At 36.0% G+C, this 12,953-nt stretch overlaps 1 protein-coding gene across 2 annotated transcripts in view; it reads right to left on the bottom strand.

Moving 5' to 3' along the window:
• The window catches only part of SCN2A (sodium voltage-gated channel alpha subunit 2), a 139,753-nt gene that overhangs the window by 86,154 nt on the left and 40,646 nt on the right, over positions 1 to 12,953 (bottom strand). The window lies entirely within an intron of this gene.

The raw sequence follows: 12,953 nt of genomic DNA, 5'->3' as shown, positions 1-12,953 counted from the left end.
ATAATGCTTCTGTTCATGGTTTTTATTTGCTAAGCCGGAAGTCATTCAATCAATACAAATAATTTGAATTAAAAGAAAAAAAGTAAATAATGAAGAGTTAAAAACAAAAACTCATAATGCTCTAATCATATTAATGAAAGTCTTACATACAGTGGGATTTAGCATCAGCCTCAGCCCCAGAGTATCTGGAGTCTGATAAAATGCTTTGCTAATTCAACAGAGATGGCCTTTGTGCCATATAAGCTAACTTTCTCTAGAAATAAAATTAACTTGATGAGACATCAATCTTATTCTAGCTATGATTTAAATTACTGAAAAGCAGCCAGAAGAAAACTGAAAAGCCAGTGGGATCCCAAAGGCCAGTCTTTCAAACTAATAACACAGTTAAGATTTGAGGGCTTAATATACACCAGTCACTGACTGGGCTAAGATGTCTACATGCACTATATCATTTCATCCTCCCCACAACCCCAGCAGATAAGCACTTTCACGATCCTTACCTGAAAACTAAAGAAAGGAAGTACACCGAGGTTAGGAAAAGTCACCCAAGGTCGCAGGGGCAAGATTCAAAATCAGTGTCTGACACCAAAAATCTGTGAACTTTACTCAGTCATAAAAAAGAAACACCTGCTCATGCAACTAAAGCCTAAAATAAGGATTAAATAAAAATCAGGCAGTCGCACCAATTATAATCAGAAAGTCATAATTATTAAATCAATTTATTTTGCATATGTTTTAGCTTCATCATTTTCATTAGAAAATGTACTCGTGGGAAATAAGCAAAGAGGAGATATAGCCCAAAAAGAGTTTAGACACTCTAGTAAGTCTCTTTTGATTATTAGAGAAAAAAGAATGATTCAAATTGGCTTAAGAGAGAGAAAGAAAGAAAGGGAGGGAGGGAGGGAGGAAGGAAGGAAGGAAGGAAAAGGAAGAAAGGAGAAAAAGGGAGTCCATTGGTTCAAGCTTTATCGTCTCAGGCTAGCTTTAGGCATGCGATGATTCGGGAGCTCAATTGATGTTACCAGCACCTGGTTATGCTGTATTCTTTGGCTCTGATTTCCATGGTGATAGCTTTTCTAGAGATTCATCCTTGATTGTAGTAAAATGCTATAGCAGCTCCAGCCTCCCAACCTCCCAGACTTAAATCCAATAGGAACAAAGACCCAAAAAAACTCTCATTGAAACTCACTGGCTCCAGTTGGGTCACAAGTCCCTCCCTGAAGTAATCACTCTGTCCAGGGTAATACTGTGTTTTGTGCTTTGATTGGCCTCCCTAAACCAAATGCCTACCCTTGGAATTAGGAGGGAACCTCACTTAAAACCTATAAACGGACAGGGTTGTGGTGGTGATATAGAAACATTGCTCAAAAGCAGAGTTGGAGTACTATAAATGGACTATAGGACTAAGGGGAGATTGATACTGGTCAACAAAAACAAACAAGTATACACTCTAGTCACATATTGGTCATATTTGTAGTGCCTCAATACTTAGAGTAACATTATGAACTTCAGGAGATATATATATATCACCTATTTTCTAGCTTCGCCGTTTCTATTAGGAATATATATATATATATATATATCCTCCATGTATACCATCTTAAAGATTAGAAAGCAGGCAGGATATTTAGAAGATTCCTTCTCCAAAGTAAGTTGTCCTACTGTAATCAAATATTTCACAAATCTCTATGGTGAGCATTAGCTTCATTTATGAAATAAATATAAGAATATTCTGGTGTCACTTTACAGATATGCTTAACAATAGGCTAACTTGTTATACAAAAGGTTCCAATTCAAAAAATAAATTAAGGAGGCAAAAATTTACCAAGTGATTTGCCAAACATAGTTTTGAGGGGAGACTAACTATAGGAATAACGCATAGTGCTTACTTTTCGTCAAACACTATTTTAAGAACTATGAAACCATTTAATTCTTATAAACAACCTGATGAAGTAGATACTGTGATCACCCCCATTTAACATGTGAGGAAACTGAGGCATCCAGAGTTTAAATAACTTGCAACATGCGTAAGTTCTCACAGTTGTCAGTAGTAGAGACAGAATTTGAACTCGTGCTCTTGGGCTACTCAATCCACGTTCCTAACCATTATGCAACGCTTCTCAAGCCTTTTTCCTGAAACATTCACTATCAGGAACACACCAACGCAATGAAATTTCTTTGATATTATCTTAGTTGTAGGGTTGCCCCTTTCTCTCTTTTTGATCCTAGCCGGTGAACATGTCTTAGGATATTTAAAAAAGTGAACATAAAATGTTTTACCAAAATATCTAAGACATAAGATGAGCAACACCCGAATATTATTTCCATCTCAAAAAGACTTTTGTGCAATACAGATTTGAAATACAAATCAGTCTTTTGTTTCTGATTTCCCAGGATGAGGTCTTCAGAAGTCATGCATAGTAATTTTTCTTCCATTTTCTCTGACTCATGTTAACACCATACTGATATTTTATGAGAATGATAAATGACATATATTTTGTGAAGTTTTTAATCTTCATTCAGTTGTATTACTTTTCAGACAAAAGATTTTGTATTACAACTTTTAAGGCCAGACATTATTTTTGGAAGACCCATAAATAATGGGGAAGGCAAACGCTGTTATTTTAAGTAGTCAGAAAGCAAAGAATATTAAGAATTGGATTTCTAAATTCTGATGACAGTTCTGTTTTGTTTCAATGTATTCTTTTATTTTTCTCATTTATAAAAGAGGAACACATTTCTAAATTAAAATATAAAAGAAAAATTAAGCCATGTTATTATATATAGTGACATCTACAAAATAGTAGTTACAGTTATATGAAAGATAGGGCACTAACAAAACAAAGATATATAGTAATAAATAGTATATGTCTCTAATTTCTTGCCACAAAGATCCACATTTATAATTATAAGTGCTCTGAAGTTAAATTTATGCTAAGAAAATTATTGTATTGTTAAATCTCATGGATAAGGAAATAATTATATAATAGTTTATATTATAATTAATGATTTAGCGCATAAATGCTCAAAAAACTGAAGAGAATTTTATACTTAAGAGTTAATAAAGCTGAGAAACACTAAGGAATGTCTTTTTCTGAAAGTGATCTTTTAATCCTATTTTACAAATGTAATTTTTAGTTTTCTTCAATACATTAGAGTAATACTGGAAACATAAACAAGAAAAGATTTGCTAAATGTTCTCTGAAGATTTATTTTATGGATTTTCTAGTTTCCTTTAATCTGTAGACTTGAGTCTATTTTCTCATGAACTTTTTGATTGTCACTTACTGTGTTTGTGCATATCCTTCTCTCTTTAAACTTGATCCACTAGCTCATTTCAGTAATTAGCAATTTCCATGAAAGCGAGAAAGTTCTGAACAACCAGACTTACATGTTTTTCCACTATAGATTAGCAACAGACCACAATGAAAAAATGAAAGACAGGCTTAGTACGTACTGTTCAGATAAACTGTCATTTTTTGTTAAATGCTAGGTTTAGTTCCAATATGAAAAAAGCTTATTTTCAATATTCTATATTCATATTATATTTGTTGAGCAATATTCTTTATAAACGTATAGCTATTCCTTTAAATGACTGTTTTTTAAATACATTTTGTTTTTCTTAACAGAAATGCACACCAATGTTATCCTAATGATCCCTGGGAAACATTATTCAATATACTGATAATCAATTTACATTCAGCTTCCCACAGAAAAAATAAGTTATATATAATGAGATATGCCTATACCTTTATACAAACATTTTTGTTTTATTGCAGGTAGACTGGCAACACATTTCTACATCTTTTCTTAATCTTCAGATGTATTAAATGCATGTTAGTAGACATCCATAAACTACTCCAGCCCTTCCTAAATGACTTATCAACTGGAAGGCCACTTCTAATCTGATTACATATTAGTTTGTTTTCGATGGATAGATTGTGATAGAATCACAGAATTCCACTTCTGGATCTTGACAGTCTGTATGGTAAGGAACAAAATTTCCTAAGGTGTGTCCTCCCCGTGAAAGTGAGACATTTCCATTTATTCCATATGCCTGAATATTTTCAGCTCACTTTTCTTCATTTCTTGTGTTTCATTGAGGACTTCTGCCTAAAACTTTCCCCCTCAGCCCTCACCCTGTTCTATGGGGTAGAAAGAAGCAGCCTCTGAACTCCTCAGTCAAGTAGCAGATCTGAATGTCTGGGCATCTTCGCCAGGAGAGAACAAGCAAGCAGAGCCGGGAGCAGGAATGGAAAACAATGCCCAAAAGATAGCTACGTTCCAGCATCCGAGATAGACAGTTTGTGTGTGTGTGCACATGTGTGTGTCTCAGAGAGTGAGAGAGAACTAGAGATGAGAGAATGAGAGCATAAGAGGTTATAGATTTGCTGCTTCATGACATGTTAACATGACCTAAATTTCAGCACTCTACTTGGTTCTTGATATTAATTCTCTCATTTATCCTTGCAATATTTTGTGAAGAAAGTAGTGTTGTTGCCACTTTTCTAATGTGGTGGTGATCTGGGCTTGTGGAGTCTGCCTAACTTGACATTGCCACACAGCCAGCATTTAAACTCACATGTGTCTGATTTCAAATTCTAAATACACTTCATTGTCCCGTTTTCCCTCAGAACTGAGAACTGTACCATTGATACGCAAGTTGAGAAGGATAATGTGAAATAGTTCTGATTTTTAAGTCACAGGATCCCTATTTGTACCTCAGATATCTGTAGATACCAGAGGGCTACTACTATTAAAGCAACTGGTGACCCATTAGGAATAACTGGTTTTCCCATTATAGTCTTGCTATTGTGGGGTTAGCTTGACTTCTTTTGGAATAAGACAAACTCTCTGAACCTTAATTTTTTCATCAGTAGAAATGAAGGGTCATTTTGAATTTTATTAAATAAATTTATAAGAAAAAGTAAAGCACTATGACTGGGACATAGTCGATGCTTGATAAATGCTGTTTCTTTCCCTTTTTTCAGACTCCTTAGTGATGTTTGTCATTTCTACCTTTCATTAAAGTTATTTGTGCAAAGCCTATCTGCCCTATGACATCATCTTTCTTATCTTATCCCATCTGTATTTGTAGTTTCCACAATGTCCAGCATCGTACCCCACCTTAGATTAACCATCCAGTAAATCATTGATGAACTAACAGCTGTCACCCTATATTTATTCAGGAGCTTTCTTGTTCTTTTCACTGAGGACACTTTCCTTTCTCTGCAGTATAATTTGTGTGTCATGATGCCAGACTAACTCTAGGTTTCTGATTTTTTTTTGTTTCAGTTATACAGAACCGTACAAGTGACTGCGTACATTATGGGACCTCCACAGCTTAAGCTCACCTTACCTTTCCGAACAGATGCCCTAAAGAGAGTAGTCAGACTACTCTCTTCACTACCTCTCCTCTCCATCACACACACACGCTTCACACATGCCCACATGTGCTCACGTGCATATATACACACATATGCTTGTTTCCGCCTCTGGAGCTTATTTCTCCAGCCCAGAAAGTTCAACATTCACGCATTTGTCTTTTCCAATCTTTTCAATTCTTCAGTACAGCCCCTCTGGAAAGCTTTCTTTACGGACTCTCTTCTTCATTTTCTGAATTTCCATTATACTTAAAGCGGAAAAATAGTGTGGTACTAACCTTATCACATCCCTCTACATACATTTGCTTTTTGCTTTAATTCGCCCTCCAAACTACTTCTAGGTCGATTTTAATGAAAGTACAACCTTACATTTGTCACTCTCACCCAAGCATCTTCAATTATTCTCCATTAGAATCCATATAAAGTACAAATTCCTCTCCCTGACATTTAAAGAATGCTCCAAATTTCCTTTCCAGTCTTATCTCCCATGAACCCCTACCAGTACTTTATGGTAAAAAAGAAATAATTTCTTCAAATTTTCCTAAACTTGCACCCTAATCTCTGCGTTTCTACCTCCAAGCTGTTGCTTATGCTGTTTTCACAACCTGAAATTTACTACATCAACCTGATATGACAATAGCAATTTTAAATCTCAAATACTATATTTTCCACGAATATTTCCACATCCTTCCAGCTGGTTATGTCCTTTCACTATTTCAAGCTTAATAGCACGTATTTTTCACACACTGTTGTATTTGTGTAACTGCCTTGAGGTAAGGCTATGATGTGCTCTTCTTTCTAACTCTTGAAGTACATAAAACAATACCTTGCACAAAGTAGATACTCAATAAAAGAACCGAATAACAGAAGATTTCAAAGAGGCACAGTGTTGAACAAGCCGTCCTGTTGAAGGGGGCCTAGATGTGCAATAGGGCAGATCTAAGATAAATATGGATCCTACAGGAAGGATAACTTTGATTCAATACAAATAATAATGTTCAAATTCTTAGACCTGAATAAAACAAAACAACTATTCTTTAATAAGAAATAATTCTCAATTACCAGAGATATTCAAGCAGATACTGTCGAAGGGATGCCTGTCTGGGCAAATAACTGGAATGTATAATTCCAAAAATATTTCCAACCTCCAGATTCTATGATTAATGAAAAAAACATAGCATCAAATTATCTTATACTAAAGTAAGAATAATGAAGACAGAATTAAATTAATTATTAAGATCTTCTACATAAATTCTGGATTAGAGATATGTCAACATCCCCAAAATGGTCATGGAACATTTTATCTCTCTCATCAGTGGCTGCTCCAACTTAGCTGTGAGCCCCAAGAGAGCAAGGAGCTTGTCTGGGCTTGCTAACCACCTTTCCGTATCCAGGGTTTATTGTATCATGTGGTTTCTCCATAAATATGTGGTACTGAAATAAAAATGAGACCTTATTTGCATTTGCATGACTAGATCAAAAAAGTCAAAGAGAAGACAGTAAAGAAAGTCTTACCAATGAAATCGAGCTTGTTTTAAAAATACAATTAATTACTGTTTCTTGGACTGCGATAAGAAAACATTGAAAAGCAATGGTATGAAGTTCTTCTTGCTTCTTTTTAGGATCAAGAATGAATCTATTTGTTATTGTTGGGTTCACATTGTAAACAACATCTTTTCAGCAAAGATATCAAAATATGTGTCCAAATACATGTTTCCCTTTTTAAATTAGTTACCTTGGAGCTCCAGGCACTTACCCCAAGAGTGCTGACTCTAAACAGTTTTGGATTTCCTTCTTTTGGGGTTGTCGCTCATCTTTTTAGGGGGCTAATTTACAGTTCCTTTTTTTTTAACAAGCGTTTTTGGCGCTCAGTTTCTAGCTACACCTGATTTATGCAACATCATTCATTTTGAGGGGCTTTTATTGACTATTATTTGGTGGGCACCAGGCTCCTGAAAAAAACACAGTACTTATGGAGCCAGACAGAACTGGTTTGCGTTCTGCTAGTTTCTAGCTGTGCTTCTTTGGGCAAAGGATTTAGATTATAATGAGGATTAAAGGCGATAAGTCAAATACCCAGTACACATAGCAGATGCTACTTATCTGCTTTTCCCCTATGCCCTTCAGGCTCTTACACTCAGCATTGTACTAAGCAGAATGAATAAGACCAAATATAAAGCTGGAAGTCTGATCTTTCAAAATTTACAGTGCAGTTTATCATTTAACAAACAAACTTTTACGTGGTAACCAAGGACCAGCATTCTTCTAGATGCTTAGGACACAGTAACCAAACAGACAAAACTCTGTCTTCATGAAGCTTATATTCTATGTATTCTGGTGCTACAGATTATGTACAAGTAAGTTAGATATAGACTAGAGCAGGTGGTGCTAATTGCTATGGAAAAAGATGATGCAGGAAAGAGAGGAGAAATATCAGGGTACGGGATGGGGAGGAGAAGGGTGTGTGGTAAATGTAAATGGGGTGCTCAGGTAAAGTCTTGCCAAGGAAGTGACTTTGAAGCAAAAGCCCTCCAAGGACCCAATGAAGCCAGCCAAGTCAGCAGCCTTCCTGGATGACAGGGTTCCAAGCAGAGCAAATGCACGAAGGGAATTGCAGAAAGGTATTCACATTTGGAAAGGCCTACAGAAAGGTAAATAACATTGAAAGACTAAAATGACAACACAAGGCAATAACACATCAACAGGAAGAGGAAAGTAGAGCAGGTAGCAGGGACAATGAGTACAACAGCAGATGCTGCCAACCTCAGTTAGGCCTGCCATCTGGTTTCCCAGCAGTTTCACCGGTGACACCTGTGACATAAATGTCAAGATCAGAGCCCAAGCCAGACCCCGAGAAGCAACAATCGTACGAGAAATAAAGGAAAGCTCACTGCCACTCAATGTCCTGGGCCTGAGCACAGAAGGGGGATTCTGAAAGCAGGATAGCCATGCGTGGCCACTTAGAAAAGTCTAAACCTGGTTGGCTGTCTGCAGAGTGGACCCAGGAACAGCCCTACGGATATGGAGTGTATGGCAGCCAAACTTAGCAGCTAGAAACAGCTCCACGTCAGAGAAGCAGACAAAACAAAATGTTGCCTATCCTTAATGCCTAGAAATATTGGTCGAAAGTTTAAAAGATTAGAATAGGGATAACTCTTTTTTTGGACCATGATACAGTTTTAAGAAGAGACAATAGCACCAATTAAGAGATACAGATACAAAACAGATACTGCTACAAAACTTTTGTTTGTTTTCATGTGTAAAATGTGTTGGCAATGTATTTGTCTGTTCAGCATGTTGGCAGCTCCCCTCATTAGCACATTCTCTTACTTCTAATCACTCCAAATACATTTTAGAGAGAACAAAGAGAGAATTAGCCACTCTGTTCCTTGGTTCACGTCATCTCTTGACTCTTAGGCTTTTTCCTCTCTCTTATAATTTTTTTATTTTCCCTCTCTTCAGGATAAAGACAATTCCTATCTTTGTTAAATCTGTAAGGTTGCTGTCCGAATGACTTCCGATTATTTGAAATAAAATCTTTTTTTGAACCGCAAAGCATTATAGCATTGCTAATTCATTTTCTTCTTTTTCTTAATATTATTGAAATATCAACTTTTGCCTGTAGGAATGAATGGAGAAAGGGTATTTTAAATGAAAAGAAATGATCTCTTGCATTCTGTATTTAAAAGCTTCCCTATATAACTCCACGTATGTGAATTAGAAAAGTATGGAGAGCTCATAAGAGTGTTTGGTTTTGAACAGCTCTCTATCCATGCACATAGACGCAGAAGCCCTCATACGTCAGATCATGTGATTCCCACCCCATCACATTGCTGCTCCGGTTTCATCTGCAAGCTAAAGCAGGAAAAACAGCAGGCTTGAGAAGGGAAAAGGGCAAAAGGCTCAGGAAAACAGATGCCTCCCCCCAATAAAGTGATCATTTGCCTTCTACATATTTATTTCGAGGCTCATACTCGTGAATGACATTTCCCATTTATTTTTCTCACTGCCAACCAAACAAAATATACTGAAATCATTAAAAGCAATGACTGATCTGTAAAAGCAGCCTCGTCACTTGGAAACTATCAAAGGGCAAGAAATGACTCACACATTTTTTGAAAAGTTCAAATCATGATCACAAATTGCAAACTGAATTTTCTTTTGGTTTCTCATGAAAGAGAGAGAGAGACAGAATGGTTTGAGTTCTATAAAGAAAATATTCTTCCAAATAAAAAAATTTATAAATTAGAAGACATGACTTAGATTGAGAATTAAATCTCTACTTTTCTTTATGACATTGAGCAAATTTTCTTCTTCTGCTGGGACTATAACCAATGCCAATTAAAGTCATAGATTTTGGATTTGGAAGGGGGCCTCCCAAGACATCATTCTGTCAGGCTACTTCTATTCATTAAGGATAGAACTAAAATCAGAGACAGATGCTTTTGTCTCGGATCTCAGAACAGAGATTTCACAACTTTTCTTGGTTGTCTTTTCAACTCTTTAATCACCATCTAACTTATCCTTTAGTTATAATCTTTGTCAATATTAACACTATGCAGACTATTTCGGTTAGTGTTTTACTGGATGGAAACGGAAGCACCATACACAACCCTACATGAGATTTATAAGGGGAAAATTGCCAACACATTTATTTAGCAATCTGTTGGCACTGAAGGGATATTTACTTAGTTCAACCAAGATCCAGTGACTTAATTACAATTGTAGGAGAATAAAAACTTTGGCTGATGGTGGGCATGATCACTGTAATTCCCAAACTTCAGTCTGCTTTCCGACCATCTCCTTCCTCAATTCTTCTGAGGAGAATAGAATGTTAATTTGATTAATGAGTTCCTGAGACAACAGAATGGTTAAAAGCCATGAACACACAGATTTTTAACGTCTTGTATTCTAATTGCCATTCGGTATAGAACATTTTCTAATTTTCCTTATGATTTCTTTTTTGATCCATGGATTGATTATTTAGAAGTGTGTTGCCTAATTTCAAAAAAAAAGACCTTTTTTTAGATATCTTATTATTATGGGTTTCTAATTTAACTCCATTGTAGTCAAATACTCTGAAATGAATTGAGACAATTTATGGCCTAGCATAAGGTCTTTGGTGAATGTTCCATGTGCACTTGAAAAGAATGTATATTCTGCAGTTCAGCCTAATACTCTATAAATGTCAATTAAGTCTTCTTGTTTGATAATTGATATTACTCAAGTCTTCTATATCCTTACCAATTTTTTCTACTTGCTCTATCAATTATTGAGAGAAGATTATTAAAATCTCTAACAATAATTGTGCATTTGTCTATTTCTCACTTTAGTTCTGTATTTTTTTCTTCTATTTTAGAATTCTTTGATTTTATCATACACATTTAAGATAGTTATGTCTTGTTACAAACCAGCCCCTTTTCCCCTAGGAAATGACCATTTTTATCTGTCTTAGTATCCCTTGCGAAGTCTACTATATTTGATATTAAAACAGCCATATCAAATTTCTTTTGCTTAGTGTTTACATGCTTTACCTTTTATTTTTATTTTCTCTTTTCTTTTTTTTTTTCTGCTTTATCTCCCCAAACCCGCCCTGCACATAGTTGTATATCTTAGTTGCAGGTCCTTCTAGATGTGGGATGTGGGACATCGCCTCAACGTGGCCTGATGAGCGCTGCCATATCCGCGCCCAGGATGCAAACCCTGGGCCGCCGCAGCGGAGCGCGCAAACTTAACCACTCGGCCACGGAACTGGCCCCATCCTTTTATTATTCTTTTACTTTCAATCTGTCTGTATAATTATACTTAACATGTGTCTCTTGAAAACAGCATATCATTGGATCTTGCTTTTTATCCAGTCTGCTGACAATCTCAAGAGTAGTGAAAATATATACCCACAAAAAGACCAAAGACCTATACAAGAATGTTCATAGCAGCCTTTTTCATACTAACTATAACCCAGAAACCAATCAAACGTCCATCAATAGGAAAATGAAAAACAAATTAATTTATTTGTCCAAGAGAATATTATTCAACAACAAAATGTTATGAACTACTTATACATGCAACAAAATAGTTGAATCTAAAAAAAAAACCATTGTGTTGAGTGAAAGAAACCAAGAAAAAACAGTACATACTTTATGATTTCATTTATGTGAAGTTTTTGAGGAGGTAAAACTAAGCTTTGGTGATAGAAATCAGAACCGTGGTTGTCTCTGGGGCAGGAAGGATTGACTGGGAAAGGGCACTGGGGAGATGGAGATGTCTACATCTTAATCCAGATGGTGGTTACAAGGGAGAATACATTTGTCAAAACTCAAACTAATGTGCATTTTATTTTATGCAAATTATACTCCAACTAGAGAAAATGGCATGAACCCAAGCTCTATGGCCTTTCTTCTACTTCCTGTTTTCCAATAAGTCTGTGTGACTACCCAAGCCAGACCTGGGTAAGCTGAGACAAGCCAAGCATCTTTGTTCACTCTCTTGCTGACCCTCTTTCAGCTGACAGAGGGTTCCTATCAGATATCTTCAATTTACTATCTCCATGTGGTTAGGATAAGAATATAAGCTTCTCTCATATGGATTCACACTTTAAAGGGAAGTACAAGACCAATTATACATCTAAGATAACTGGCTCTAAGATAATTGGGAGTTGGCTGTTTTTTGTGTCTTTGATCATAATACCATCAATATTCCCTGCCCTTAAAGAATTCAAAACCTAATTAGGTAGTTAAAATAAACACATGGAAATTTAAATAACAGTACTGAGTCCACTAACAGTATAAGAGCAATGTACAAAAACAATACAAGACAACTAATAAGATACTATATGATTTGTTTGTGGTAACAATGACAAGCTGGAATAGATTTTTTTAAATTTTACAAAATGCTTTTATATACATTATTTATTTATCATTTACAACAACCCTAGGAGGTAGAATAAGGAGGTATGAATAGCTTCATCTTATAGATGAAGAAACTAGGTTTTTAGTCAGCATATGTCACTGACCATAGGAAGCAAACAAAAGATGCAAGGCTAAAACTTACATATTTTGATTATTCCCCCAAAAGGATTTATTCTATACCCTTTGCTGTTTATAAAAAGTTAAAGGCATTGAGGGCTGGAGTGGTGAGCAATGGCTTCTTGTATGAGGTGGGACATTGGCTGAGTTTTAAAGGCTGGGCCAGAAGGGAAAGAGATTCCAATTGGAAGGGAAACCATGAGCAAAGGCCCAGCTCCAAGCAGGGCCTGGATCTGACCTCCAAGAGAAAATAAAGCAGGTCAGGGCAGTAGCAAATGAAAAGATCCGTTGGACTGGAGTGGAAGTTTTTTTTTTCTTAATTGTGGTAACATAGGTTTATAACATTATATAAATTCCAGGTGTACATCATTATATTTCAATTTCTGTATAGATTACATCATGTTCACCACCCAAAGACTAATTACAATCCATCACCACACACATGTGCCTAATCACCCCTTTCGTCCTTCTCCCTCCTACCTTCCCCTCTGGTAACCATCAATCTAATCTCTGTTGCTATGTGTTTGCTTGTCATTGTTTTTAT

The sequence above is a fragment of the Equus caballus genome, chromosome 18 (assembly GCF_041296265.1).
Source record: "Equus caballus isolate H_3958 breed thoroughbred chromosome 18, TB-T2T, whole genome shotgun sequence".
Classification (NCBI taxonomy): Eukaryota; Metazoa; Chordata; class Mammalia; order Perissodactyla; family Equidae; genus Equus; species Equus caballus.
Note: the sequence above shows the minus strand (reverse complement) of the source record. Positions and strands in the feature narration are given on the sequence as shown.